This window comes from Salvelinus alpinus, chromosome 7 (genome assembly GCF_045679555.1).
Source record: "Salvelinus alpinus chromosome 7, SLU_Salpinus.1, whole genome shotgun sequence".
NCBI lineage: Eukaryota > Metazoa > Chordata > Actinopteri > Salmoniformes > Salmonidae > Salvelinus > Salvelinus alpinus.
The window spans coordinates 30,680,839-30,695,572 of NC_092092.1; the positions used below are offsets into that span (position 1 = coordinate 30,680,839).

Consider the following 14,734-nt stretch of genomic DNA (forward strand, 5'->3'; position numbering starts at 1 on the left):
ATGGCATCAATATCGATAACTGTATCAACATCAATTACTGATCAATCAACCAATAACTAGTCATATCTGAAAGCGAAATGTTCAGCACATCCACCCTTTGTTTCAGTCAGAAGGGAAGTAACTCTAGTTCCTCTTTGCTTTGAGTGACCTTTCAGAGTTTGGTGAATGTGCCACGTCCAGTTTAGTAATATCATAAGCAAACACTGAGCCCTTCACTGAGCTATGAATCATAAGTCATAGAAGACGTGTATTAAGGCGGGAGGGAGAACTGTATGAGAATTGTGCTAGCGTGGATTTAGACCTCGCCATGTCAGACTGTGTGGGAAACACAAAGAAAGGGGCAAGGACAGTCACAAGGGTCACCCTACTCCCAGAGATCTCTCTCTCTCTTTCTATCATCTCCATCTCGTTCTCTATATACAGGTACAGTGACTTCAGAAAGTATTCACAACCCTTGACTTTTTCCACATTTTGTTGTGTTACAGCCTGAATTTAAAATGGATTAAATTGAGATGTTGTGTTACTGGTCTACACACAATAATAGTGGAATTATGTTTTTAGACATTTTTACAAATGAGTCAATTCAACCCATTTGTTATGGCAAGCATACAGTAAATAAGTTTAGAAGTAAAAATGTGCTTGACAAGTCACATAATAAGTTGCATGGACTCACTCTGTGTGCAATAATAGTGTTTAACATGATTTATGAATGGCTACCTCATCTCTGTAACCCACACATACAATTATCTGTAAGGTTCCTCAGTCGAGCAGCGAATTTCAAACACAGATTTAATCACAAAGGCCAGGGAGGTTTTCCAATTCCTCCCAAAGAAGGGCACCTATTGGTATATGAGTAAAAAAACAGTCACTACAAAGATACAGGCGTCCTTCCTAACTCAGTGGAATTATCTCCAACTGGCGGAGAGGAAGGAAATCGCTCAGGGATTTCACCATGAAGCCAATGGTGACTTTAAAACAGTTACAGACAATGCAATTACTCCACAATACTAACCTAAATGACAGAGTGAAAAGAAGGAAGCCTGTACAGAACACACATATTCCAAAACATGCGTCCTGTTTGCAATAAGGCACTAAAGTAAAACTGCAAAAAATAAGGCAAAGAAATGTTAGGGGCAAATCCAAAACAACACATCACTGAGTCCCACTCTTCATATTTTCAAGCATGGTGGTGGCTGCATCATGTTATGGATACGCTTGTCATCAAAAAGGACCAGGGAGTATTTTAGGATAAAAAGGAAATGGAATAGAGCTAAGCACAGGCAAAATCCTATTGAAAAACCAGGTTCAGTCTGCTTTCCAACAGACACTGGGAGACAAATTCACATTTCAGCAGGACAATAACCGAAAACACAAGGCCAGGGATTTGCTTACCAAGACAACATTGAATGTTCCAATATGGCAAGACTTGAAAATGGTTGTCTAGCAATGATCAATAACCAACTTGACAGAGCTTGACAATTTTTTTAAAGAATAATGTGCAAATGTGTACAATCCTTACCCAGAAAGACTCACAGCTCTAATCGCTGCAAAAGGTGATTCTAACATGTATTGACTCAGGGGTGTGAATACTTAAGGAGATATTTCTGTACTTCATTTTCAATAAATTTGCAAAAAATTCGAAAAACATGTTTTCACTTCTCATTATGGGGTAGTGTGTGTGGATGGGTTGGAATATATAAAAAATTATAATAATAATGAATTCAGGCTGTAACAACAAAATGTGGAATAAGTCAAGGGGTATGAATACTTTCTGAAGTCTCTCTCTTACACACCCACATCACTGTCCCTAAATCCTCTACTTACGTTTCTACATGTCTCCCACCTCTCACACTCTCATTCACTCCTTCGTCCGCTTTCTCCTCAATACCCATCACCCTCTCTCTCTCCCTCTCGCTCTGTTAGCAGTTTATAAACAATATACAAAAAGGTCAGCCTCCTATCAAAGTATGTTGATAAGATTAGCAATATCTCTTTTAATGTGTGTGTTTAATGAATGAGGATTACTTACAATTTTATTTTCCAAAGAAGCAAACAAATGTGGTGTATTATTCAAATGTTATATGATGTCAGTGTTTATATTAGAGCGTCATTTTCGAAAAACACAACACAAATAAAAGTATTACTTCGTTGCTATGCTGAGAATCACAAACACATCGTTGGGCCTTGGTCACATTGCACCTGTTAATAAAGCACAGGCACTAGTTGTTTTCTGAGCCTGGGAGGACAGAAGATAGAAATAGCTTTCCCATGAGCTTTGGGTCTAAAATAAAGAGCAGTGGCAAGGAACGCCCACTGCAATAGAGAGACGACCTCTGTCATGGGAACCATGTCAAACTGTCTGTTCACTTCTGAACAGGATCTACTGTACAGAATACATTAAATACCTGTATTGACCTTGCTGATGGTATGGTCATTTATCTTTGGTGGGTAAATACAGTGGTAGAAGGGAGGAAGAGTGTGTGTGTGTGTGTGTGTGTGTGTGTGTGTGTGTGTGTGTGTGTGTGTGTGTGTGTGTGTGTGTGTGTGTGTGTGTGTGTGTGTGTGTGTGTGTGTGTGTACTAGCAGGAGACCCCTATGAGAAAGGACTGCGCTGTAACTGTCTTAAGAACCCCAATGAAAGTTATCATTACTCATTGTGCATTTATTTCTAGTGTTATTATTTTTTTATGTTTTATATTAGTTCTATTTTTTTCCCTCTGTATTGTTGGGAAGGGCCAGTAAGAAAGCATTTCACTGTTAGTCTCAACCTGTTGTTTACGAAGTGACAAATAACATTTTATTTCCAGTTCAAAAGGTTCCTTGAGCCTCCCGAGTGGCGCAGCGGTCTAAGGCACTGCATTGCTGTGCTTGAGGAATCACTACAGACCCGGGTTCGATCCCAGGCTGTGTCACAGCCGGCCGTGACCGGGAGACCCATGAGGTGGCGCACAATTGGCCCAGTGTCATCCGGGTTAATAAGGGAGGGTTTGACCGGCCGGGATTTCTTTGTCCCATCGACCTTTAGCGACTCCTTGTGCCGTGTTGGGCGCCTGCAAGCTGACTTCGGTCGGCAGCTGGACAGTGTTTCCTCAGACACATTGTTGCCGCTGGCTTCCAGATTAAGCGAGCAGTGTGTCAAGAAGCAGTGCGGCTTCCATATGGGAGTTGCAGCGATGGGACAAGACTGAAATTAACAATTGGGGAGAAAAAGGGTTAAAAGTACAACAACAAAAAAGGTTCCTTGAGGAAACCCTCTGAAAAGGGTCTTCAAGTAACCCCTGTGTAATAGTTCAAACTGGAACCTTATGGTGATGGGAGGGGTTCAATTTTGAACCTTTTTAATAATATATTGTAGAGGTGGCAGACCTCTACAATATATGAGATTGGAGGCGTGGCTTTCAGATAGTTATTTGCATAGGCTCTTGAAGAACTCATACACCTCTGTTAGCCTCTTTGAAGCTACAAAACAGTAAGGGTTCAACATGTGATAACAATACAACAGATGAACAGGAATAACATTTACTCTAACGGGAGGCCCAAAAAAGATATATCTTAAAGCCAAGCCTCCACTCCAGGGTTCCTCCAGGAACCTGTTGCTACAATTCCCCATTAAAGGTTCCTCCAAGAACACCTCAACTAACCCATTATCGAGACGGCAAACAAGTACACAATGTCAGGTAAAGCAATAACACTTACACAATGCAAGGACCGTTTATTAAAAGGAAACTGGAGGAGATTCCATGAAAATTAGTCAACTGTCCGGTTGTTGGAGCGACAGTAGAGCATCCGTTGAACCGAAGCGCAGCACACAGACAGACAGGGCGACCGGTACACCTTTTTCTGGTCTTCTCAGGCTGTGCTCTACTTCAATGATGATGACTGTTTTGGCCATGACTCCCTTTTTCCACTGCTGAAAAGTTATTCATAATCCTCCTAATAATTCAGTGTTGTACAGAGAGAGTGAAGGAGAGGAAAAGAGAGAGAGTATTCACAATCTAAATTTGAAGTTCTTCAGAAGTGAATGGGTTTGTCATCTGCTGTAATAATAACAGTCAGTTTCCATGTCTCTGGGCCTGTAGGGAGGCTGTTTACATGGGGAACACTAAAAGATCCAGAGGGGAGACAACAGCCCCAGATTCTCCCCACCCGCAGGGCCTCGTGGGTGGGCAGGGTTTCGCCCAGACACCCCCTGACGCACGAAGATCATCCAGAGGCGTGGACAGATAAAAAAAGAAGGGGGAAATTGACAAATTCTATGCCAAATAGCCTATTTAATGACAAAGCCCTTTCAACTTTTGTTATCTGGACCTAAGAGCTTGTCACTTTAAAGTGGAAAGTTGAAAAATGAAGAGATTATCCATAAACAAGAGACTGTGGAAACCCCCTTTCATCTATGTGGTCCAGTTAAGTGAGGGTCATAGCGACAAGGTCAAATGCTGAAGGTTAGAGGTCAGAGGTCATGGTGGGAGCTAAATCAAAGGTCATGAAACGTGACATCACTTACTGCACATCTGATTGTGATTTTGAATCTAAATATAGTCCATCACTTTCACTAGCAGGGGAACAAACTGTATAGAAACAGACTGGATGTACAAACTGATGAAAAAAACTGTTCATACAATCAATTGATCTTTAGGTATAGCCTACCAACCGATACATCCAGCAAGTAGACTAGTCCTATCTTAATCTATGACAATTAACACTACAACTTAGACGACACAGACTGTGTGTAGTGCAGCCTCTTCTCTCTTCTCTCCAGGTGTTTCTGTGCTCTGACTCCCTGTTCTCTCCTCTTCTGAACTCCTATGACTTCCCCCTCTGGGGATAATTTATGGAGAGAACCCTCGTCCAACTCTGTCTTCTACAGTACAAAGCTTTCCTCTTCCACCTGATCTTCATTACCCTGCTATAACACATGTTTATGAGGATCCACATCTTGTATCTTGTATCTTTTCCATAGACAAGAGTTCATAGAGCAACAGGTTAGAGACTGGAGATGAACCAGTAAATTACATGGGTCGGAAAAATGTAACTTCTCTTTAGATTCCTAATATATGTGCAGTGCCCAAGATCATCGTTTTGTATTGCGTGTAACATCATAACTATAACATGTATTGTATCTCTGTGCATGTGTGTGACTGGTAGGCTATAGATAATATATTTCCCTGGAACAAAATGTTCCAGATATTTACTTAGCTTGCGTTGAGTGGAGTCTAGGCTTTCATCGTTAATCCTAAATAAAGACCTGTTCTCCACGCAGGAGCTCATGTAAGGCCACAAATCATTCCTATTTATATGCACCTATATTTCTCCTATGAAATGGTAAACAAGTCAATCTCTTTCCAGCATCTCAGATATGGCTCAGAACTCAGACCAAAAAAAGCTTTTTACAGTAACTCTTGTCAAGACAAGGAGAGTTCTGACAAGCTTTACTGACGTTTTTATGAACCTCGGAAGAAAAAAGATTTCCCCAAACAACAAAGCACTTCCCTTCTCTTTGGGAGTATATTAAGATTTTTCTAAATGATCAGACACAACCTTTAAAGGGCGACTGAACTTCCTGGTTTGGCCTCGTTTTAGATTTGGTTCATTAAGAAATGCCAGCGGCCATTACCGAATTCAAACGTGAGTCGGTTTCGGGGGTGTGGTTTGATGTGAGTGTCTCGTGTTTGTGTTAGACAAAGAGTTAGACAAATTATTTTGCCAATTTGCTTCAGCCGGTTGGTGTGTGCCCTTGGCAAAGTTAGTTTCACTTGGATAGCCTATCTCCGGGGTTAGTTAGGGACCGTCAATAAATTACACAATATTTCTCCTTTAGTTCTCATTAAAGTCTTTAAAAATATTCATTTTTCATTAACGGGATCGATATGACAACAGCCAGTGAAAGTGCAGGGCACCAAATTCAAACAACAGAAATCTCATAATTAAAATTCCTCAAACATACAAGTATCTTATACCATTTTAAAGGTAATCTTGTTGTTAATCTCACCACAGTGTCCGATTTCAAAAAGGCTTTACAGCGAAAGCACCACAAACGATTATGTTAGGTCACCGCCAAGTCACAGAAAAACACAGCCATTTTTCCAGCCAAAGACAGGAGTCACAAAAAGCAGAAATAGAGATAAAATTAATCACTAACCTTTGATGATCTTCATCAGATGACACTCATAGGACTTCATGTTACACAATACATGTATGTTTTTTTCGGTAAAGTTCATATTTATGTCAAAGAATCTCAGTATACATTGGCGCGTTATGTTCAGTAGTTCCAAAAACATCCTGTGATTTTGCAGAGAGCCACATATATTTCCAGAAATACTCATAATAAACGTTGATCAAAGATACAAGTGTTATACATGGGATTTTAGATCCACTTCTCCTTAACGCAGCTGCTGTGTCAGATTTCAAAAAAGCTTTACGGAAAAAGCAAACCATGCAATAATCTGAGTACGGCGCTCAGAGCCCAAACCAGCCAAAAAGATATCCGCCATATTGTGCAGTCAACAGAAGTCAGAAATAACATGATAAATATTCACTTACCTTTGATGATCTTCATCAGAATGCACTCCCAGGAATCCCAGTTCCACAATAAATGTTTGTTTTGTTCAATAATGTCCATCATTTATCTCCAAATAGTTACTTTTGTTAGCGCGTTTTGTAAACAAATCCAAAGTCACGAAGCGCATTCACTAGGAGCAGACGAAATGTCAAAAAGTTCTGTTACAGTCCGTAGAAACATGTCAAACGATGTATAGAATCAATCTTTAGGAGGTTTTTAACATAAATCTTCAATAATGTTCCAACCAGAGAATTCCTTTGTCTTCAGAAAAGCAAAAGGAACAGAGCTCGGTCTCACGTGAACGAGCTCAAAGCATTCTGCCAGACCTCTGACTCATTCGGCCCCACTTCACAGTAGAAGCATCAAACAAGGTTCTATAGACTGTTGACATCTAGTGGAAGCCTTGGGAAGTGCAACATGACCCATATCCCACTGTAGCTTCAATAGGGAATGAGTTGAAAAACGACCAACCTCAGATTTCCCACTTCCTGGTTTAATATTTTCTCAGGTTTTTGCCTGCCATATGAGTTCTGTTATACTCACAGACACCATTCAAACAGTTTTAGAAACTTCCGAGTGTTTTCTATCCAAATATACTACTAATATGCATATATTAGCAACTGGGACTGAGTAGCAGGCCGTTTACTCTGGGTACCTCTGGGCACCTTATTCATCCAAGCTACTCAATACTGCCCCCAGCCATAAGAAGTTTAAAGTCACTGACATTTTTAGCTATTGGAATTTTAACATATTGTCCCATATACGTACAATGTGGAATTTACCAATGCTCCCTAACTAGCCCCATCAGGATATTCAAAGTCAACCCAAATTTACTACGGGCATTACGATCGGATTGCGTGCAGCTGCACTTCGAATTGATGATTACTTGTGTTCTGCCAGCTGTGGGCATGTGGGCAGGATTGAAACAAACCCAACCTTCATTTATGTTGTGATGCAGTCACTACCACAAATCTCACCAAACTCAGTTTTGGACGACACTGACTTTATGACCAAAATGATCCTATTTACTGTTTCTGACTCATATCGATGCCACATAGGTTTTTTTTAAATTACAAGTTGGTTTAAGGGCAATTGCTCTTTAACGTTCACAAGCTTTCCTCTTCTCAGTGTGTTTGATACTAAGATGGCTGGATGTTCTCAATAATTTCTTCTTCATTAATAGATATCTCGTTATGATAGAAATCATTCAGCATAGAAATCCAGCCTATTTCTATGCATTGCAGCTGCAGTGTGCTCATATACTATATCACAGCTCTGGGAACTAAAATGAGATGTGTGACCTCAGATTGACCTCTGTGGTGACTTTTGACCTAAAGGAAGTGCCACATGGGCTAATCCCCTTTTAGGACAACACATTACCCTCTCCATGTCCTGGAGAGGCTTTGATGGAAGACATGATCCCCCAAAAACACTAGTATGCCGCTCTAATACACAGGCTATAATAAAGAAACACGATACGCACAAAATACAGACATGAAGATACACACACTAAGCTGCCCTATCACCTGATTGTATGTGTGTGTGTGTGTGTGTGTTTCATAATGCCGTCTGACCTTAACAGCGAAGCATCTTTTCAGGAAATAGAATGAGAAAAATGCAAACAAAAATAGACGTACGAAAAGCAAAGGGCTGTTTCACTCTAGCTAGTTAGATGTTATAGTTCTCCTGACGCCAAGCGGTTTGAAAACAAGGCTGCTGCCGCGAAACCCTGACATGGACAAGGCCTCATGTGCTTGTCTGTGAGTTGTCAGAGAAAGCACAACTTAGTACATGTCAAACAACTACTAAAACGTAATCGTATACTACGAGCTGCTGTTATATCATATTGACATTAGTCACGTCCTCAAGCAACTCCATTATTTGGTTGAACATGCAAAATGATTGGTGTTAGAAATCAAATAAACACTTGATATTAAACATTCCCTATAAATATTTGATGTAATGGGAACTTGGTGTAAGTTGGCACTTTAAGTTGAAGAGAAATGTGTCTGGTCCCTAAAGGTTTGCAATGAAGTTCTGAAACTGTGTGAATGACACCGAGGAGGGCTATTCATATTCCACCGACTTGTTTTCACAGGGGACAAACACGCACCCACGCACACATACATGCACATGTGAATGCATGCACGTGCACACACAGTAAGGCATGGGCGCGCACGCACATGGGACAAACACGCACACGCACACACATTCATATTCCACTCTCTGGCTTTTTTGACACGGGCCAAATATCACTTTGACTGACGGGAGAATGTGTTGTTTTTAAGGTTTGAAATGAGGCTAGATTTCAACCCATGGACACATTCTGATGAAAGTGACACAGAAATGTGTATGTGTGCCAGAGCACTGTCTGTTTTTATACTATAGCGTAGATATGACAAATTAATAAAGGCATTTTAACATTTCACTCGTTTACATTTACATTTTAGTCACCAGTTGAACAGTGCCTAGCAACTTTGAGTGTGAAATAATATTTGGCCTCAAACAAACATCTCAACCATAAAAGGCACAAGGCTTCCAGTCATTTTGGTGAAATGTTACCGTTGGCTTTATTACAAAAAAAGGGCCTTACCTGTTCACAGGTTGTAGCTTGACATTCTCCACCTACGTACATTCGTGCCTCAGAGTTGTGTCTCCAAATCTGTCACAAACACATTAAAATGTATGTTCATTTAGTACAATTATATTTAGAGCATTACGTTGGATGCATCATCATCATCATCATCATCAAGGTGATTCCTTCCAAGGGAGGGACAGGGGCTATTTTTGTATTTCAGAGATCTGAACCAATCATATCGTTGTTGTATTGTGGACGGTTCGTTTACATCAGACAGTGATTGATAACCCAGAACAGTTACACAAGTCCGAGTAGATGAGAGCTCACATCAGTCCAGAGGCTTTGAATCACATGGGTATGGTTGGAAACATTTTCCTCTCTCTGCTGAGGCAACAAGCTGCCAAGTAAACATCCATGTAATCAGCCAGTCTGCCCATAAACACATGAGAATAAGAGGATCAGAATGTTCGCACAATTCATGTCAATCCCGGCATCGCCAACAACACCGATATTACCAAGCAGGTACTGGGAGAGGGGGCCATGTCATGGCAACTGTCCAGCTATTGGACTAAGGCTTGATTTGAGAAATCCAGAACCCAGTGTTTCTGTTTATTATGCAACCTAGTGGTTCCAAAAATACAACAAGGGAGTATTCTGCCAGTTTTTCCGACTGCCTCAGAAGGATAGAAACCTACCTGGCTGTCTGTTGAAAACTGGTTGGACTTAATTGCTTTTAGTTGGTGCTCCATAAAACATTTGAAAGTGAGGAGTGACAGCTCCACACACAAATGCACACAGACACGGAAGTACACATTAACCTACGCATACACGCGCACTCCCTCAGTCTATTTGACTGTTTTATTGCGACAGGAGAGAGAGAGAGAGAGAGAGAGAGAGAGAGAGAGAGAGAGAGAGAGAGAGAGAGAGAGAGAGAGAGAGAGAGAGAGAGAGAGAGAGAGAGAGAGAGAGAGAGAGAGAGAGAGAGAGAGAGAGAGAGAGAGAGAATAGACAACAGAACAGAGACATCAGAAAGTGTTGGTGTTGGCGCCCGGAGAGGCAACCACGGTGTTTGGTTACTGCTCGTGTGTTTACTGTATTTGTTAGTTAACTTGTAGAACGCAACAAAACATTTCATACATTTTGTATATAATGTATGTTAACTTTGTGTAAATTCCTCTGTTTCTACATGTCTATTGATAGCAGCACCATATCAGTAAGTCAAATTCGGAGTATGTGTAAATGTACTTGGTGATTCTGATCAACATTCTGCATCACTCGAATGTCTATTTTCTGATGAATTTTCTATTTTCTGACAAACACACACACACACACACACACACACACACACACACACACTGGAAAATTCCCATGACATTGTCTATTGGCGTACAGAGATAAGTCAGACATGAGTAAGTAGGTGGTGGCCACACCAGGTACTGACCGTTACTCTTCACGTTCTGTGAATCATTTCCACGCAAAGTGTGAGATTTCTCAATATGAACGCTTGCTTGAGAGTGTGCATAAATGTACACACGGGGGTTGCAGCTCAATATTAGGAAGGTGTTCGTAATGTATTGTATACTCAGTGTATATGTTGAAAATCTGTGAAATTGTGAGATGAATAATTTAAATAAAAATCAATTTAATTGTATTTCCACTGTAAATTCATGCAACACATCTTGAAAGGCTATATCATTTAATTTGACCACATCAGTGCATTTGTTATTCTAATAATCCATATAAAGTGCAGTCATTTGTTAAATTGGAGGCACGTGTGAAATACTATATAAGATACTGGAAAATCAAATGAGAGACGGCTGATCTTGCTCTGTTGAAAGATTTGGCATAAGCTGCATTTTGCAGAGAACATGTTTTTAGAGACAGGTGGGACTGTTTTGCAGAAAGTAGATTGGCTCATCAGATATCGTTTTACAAAACCAATCTTATAGGATTTTTGCAAGGATTTACTACCTACTTTAGAAAGGCAAACACATGCCATTCCGGTACACATCGAAATGCTATCCACCCTCTGGTTTTTGGCAACGGGCACCTTTCAGTGGGCATCTCACAGGCATCGATGAGTCAATGTTTTGGATGTAATCATTAGCAAAGTGACCAGTTACATACAATTTCCATCACACAACAGGTTGAAGTCTATAGAGGTTTCTTTGGCATCAGGGTTCAAAATACGAATGGAGCAAAACAGACGGCACCCACATCGCCATAAAAGGACCATCCCAAAACTAGTTCAACTATGTGAACAGAAAACGCTTCCATTCACTTAAAGGTGCAATATGTAAGAATTGCTCCACCATTTCCTGGTTGCTAAAATTATAATACTTCGCCTAATTTCAGGTTATGTGACAAAACAAGGACTCAGAGTGTTGAGAATCGATTCTGATGATTCTGTGCTTGCAAATGTGTAGCAACAGTTTGGGGAAGGACCTTTCCTGTTTCAGCATGACAATGCCCCCGGGCACAAAGCCAGGTTCATACAAAAATGATTTGTCAAGATTGGTGTAGAAGAAATTGACTGGCCTGCACAGAGCCCTGACCTCAACCCAATCAACCCCACCTTTGGGATGAATTGGAAGGTCGACTGCGAGTCAGGCCTAATCATCCAACATCAGTGCCCAACCTCACTAATGCTCTTGTGGGTGAATGGAAGCAAGTCTCCTCAGCTATGTTCTAACATCTAGTGGAAAGCCTTCCCAGAAGAGTGGAGGCTGTTATAGCAGCAAAGCGGGGACCAACTCCATATTAATATCAATGATTTTGGAATGAGATGTTCGACGGGCAGGTGTCGCGAACACTGAGGCTAAGAACAATTGGTATTTATCAATGGTTTTCTACTACCAGTGTGTGTTTGACTCTCATAAGATTGTTTGATATATCACACTTTTCTATGCGTACAATCATTCTAAGTTCCGTTCGTAAGTATTATTTTAGAATCGTTTCTACGGAATATTGATAAATTGGTGGCCTCCTATCATCTGGTATAAACACACTCTTTCCCATGTGATACGAACTCCGCTAAATAGTTTAGTGGGAAATTACGGCAAATTAGAGCAATGGCATTTTTCTCAACCATTCTGATGACAGCATGTATTTGGATAGGAAAACCTGCCAATGAAAACAGGGACAGCCTTTGACATTTACTATCTCATAACACTCAGTCTTACAGAATATTATACTGTTCAAATTAATAAGAGCGCAGGGTCTAAACATCAGGCAATAACAAAACTACCATTTGCATCAAATATTATAGCTAATAAACATCAGGCAGACAGACTTCCCCCTAAAGATTACAGGAACTGAGAAAAGACATGAGATGAACAAGGTACTGAAAAGGAGACATCCAAGTCTCCATCTCAAGTACTCCTTAAAATGGTCCTATATGCATGGCATTATCCATATCCCCTCATCCATCTCACAGTCTTAGAAAAAAATGTGCTACCTAAAACCTAAAAGGGTTATTTGGCTGTCTCTATAGGAGAACTGTTTGAGGAACCCTTTTTTGTTCCAGGTAGAACCCTTTTGGTTTCAGGTAGAACCATTTTCGTTCCATAGAGGGATCTACATGGAACCCAAAAGGGTTCTACCTGGGACATCCGCAGAACCCTTTTGGAACCATTTTTTCTAAACTCAGCAAATAAAGAAACGTCCTCTCACTGTCAACTGCGTTTATTTTCAGCAAACTTAACATGTGTAAATATTTGTATGAACTAAACAAGATTCAACAACTGAGACATAAACTAAACAAGTTCCACAGACATGTGACTAACAGAAATGGAATAATGTGTCCCTGAACAAAGGGGGGGGGTTCAAAATCTAAAGTAACTGTCAGTATCTGGTGTGGCCACCAGCTGCATTAAGTACTGCAGTGCATCTCCTCCTCATGGACTGCACCAGATTTGCCAGTTCTTGCTGTGAGATGTTACCCCACTAATCCACCAAGGCAACTGCAAGTTCCCGGACATTTCTGGGGGGGGGAATGGCCCTAGACCTCACCCTCCGATCCAAACGGTCCCAGACGTGCTCAATGGGATTGAGATCCGGGCTCTTTGCTGGCCATGGCAGAACACTGACATTCCTGTCTTGCAGGAAATCATGCACAGAACGAGCAGTATGGCTGGTGGCATTGTCATGCTTGAGGGTCATGTCAGGATGAGCCTGCAGGAAGGGTACCACATGAGGGAGGAGGATGTCTTCCCTGTAACGCACAGCATTGAGATTACCTGCAATGACAACAAGCTCAGTCCGATGGCACACCGCCCCAGACCATGACGGACCCTCCACATCCAAATCGATTCAGCTCCAGAGTACAGGCCTCGGTGTAACGCTCATTCCTTCGACAATAAACGCGAATCCGACCCTCACCCCTGGTGAGACAAAACCGCGACTCGTCAGTGAAGAACACTTTTTGCCAGTCCTGTCTGGTCCAGCGACGGTGGGTTTGTGCCCATAGGCGACGTTGTTGCCGGTGATGTCTGGTGAGGCCTACAGACCTACAAGCCTTCAGTCCAGCCTCTCTCAGCCTATTACGGACAGTCTGAGCACTGATGGAGGAATTTTGCATTCCTGGTGTAACTTGGGCAGTTGTTGTTGCCATCCTGTACCTGTCCCGCAGGTGTGATGTTCAGATGTACCAATCCTGTGCAGGTGTTGTTACATGTGGTCTGCCACTGCGAGGACGATCAGCTCTCCGTCCTGTCTCCCTGTAGCGCTGTCTTAGGCGTCACACAGTACGGACATTGCAATTTATTGCCCTGGCCACATCTGCAGTCCTCATGCCTCCTTGCAGCATGCCTAAGGCACGTTCACGCAGATGAGCAGGGACCCTGGGCATCTTTCTTTTGGTGTTTTTCAGAGTCAGTAGAAAGGCCTCTTTAGTGTCCTAAGTTTTCATAACTGTGACCTTAATTGCCTACCGTCTGTAAGCTGTTAGTGTCTTAACGACCGTTCACAGGTGCATGTTCATTAATTGTTTATGGTTCATTGAACAAGCATGGGAAACAGTGTTTAAACCCTTTACAATGAAGATCTGTGAAGTTATTTGGATTTTTGCGAATGATCTTTGAAAGACAGGATCCTGAAAAAGGGACATTTCTTTTTTTGCTGAGTTTACGAGTGCAGTACCCATTCCTGACAGCTTTCCTTTGGTCTTTTACAGGCTGCTTGTTCTGATATTTGCAAGTGTGTTGACCAGCCAGGGTGAGGCTATTGTGACCCACACAGGAGGACTGCCAGGGAACCCAAAAGCTCCTCTATTAAACATGATTACAGTAGGAACACTCTGTACCCAAACACACCAGACATGGGATTCTAACAGAACACTAACTGGATCTATAGGTTATGTTGTTCCTGAAACAGCTCTGATGGAACTTAGAACTCTGTGCCAAGACCAGAGCAAGCCTTCACTACCCCTTGAGTCTAACTAACCTAACACACAGACAACATTGCCACCAAAAACACTCCTCTGCTAACATTAAAGCAATGACGACACGAAGTTGGTCGGCTTGATCACCGACGACGATGAGGCAGCCTATAGGGAGGTCAGAGACCTGGCAGTGTAGTGCCAGGACAACAACCTCTCC

General features: G+C 41.6%; 1 protein-coding gene across 5 annotated transcripts in view; it reads right to left on the reverse strand.

The window, feature by feature from the left end:
* The window catches only part of myocd (myocardin), a 144,856-nt gene that overhangs the window by 111,246 nt on the left and 18,876 nt on the right, over window positions 1-14,734 (reverse strand). For all 5 annotated transcript variants that reach the window (XM_071409852.1, XM_071409858.1, XM_071409856.1 and 2 more), the window contains exon 3: window positions 9,153-9,221. The gene's annotated coding sequence lies outside the window, so the exon portion shown is untranslated. The remainder of the gene's footprint in view (window positions 1-9,152; window positions 9,222-14,734) is intronic.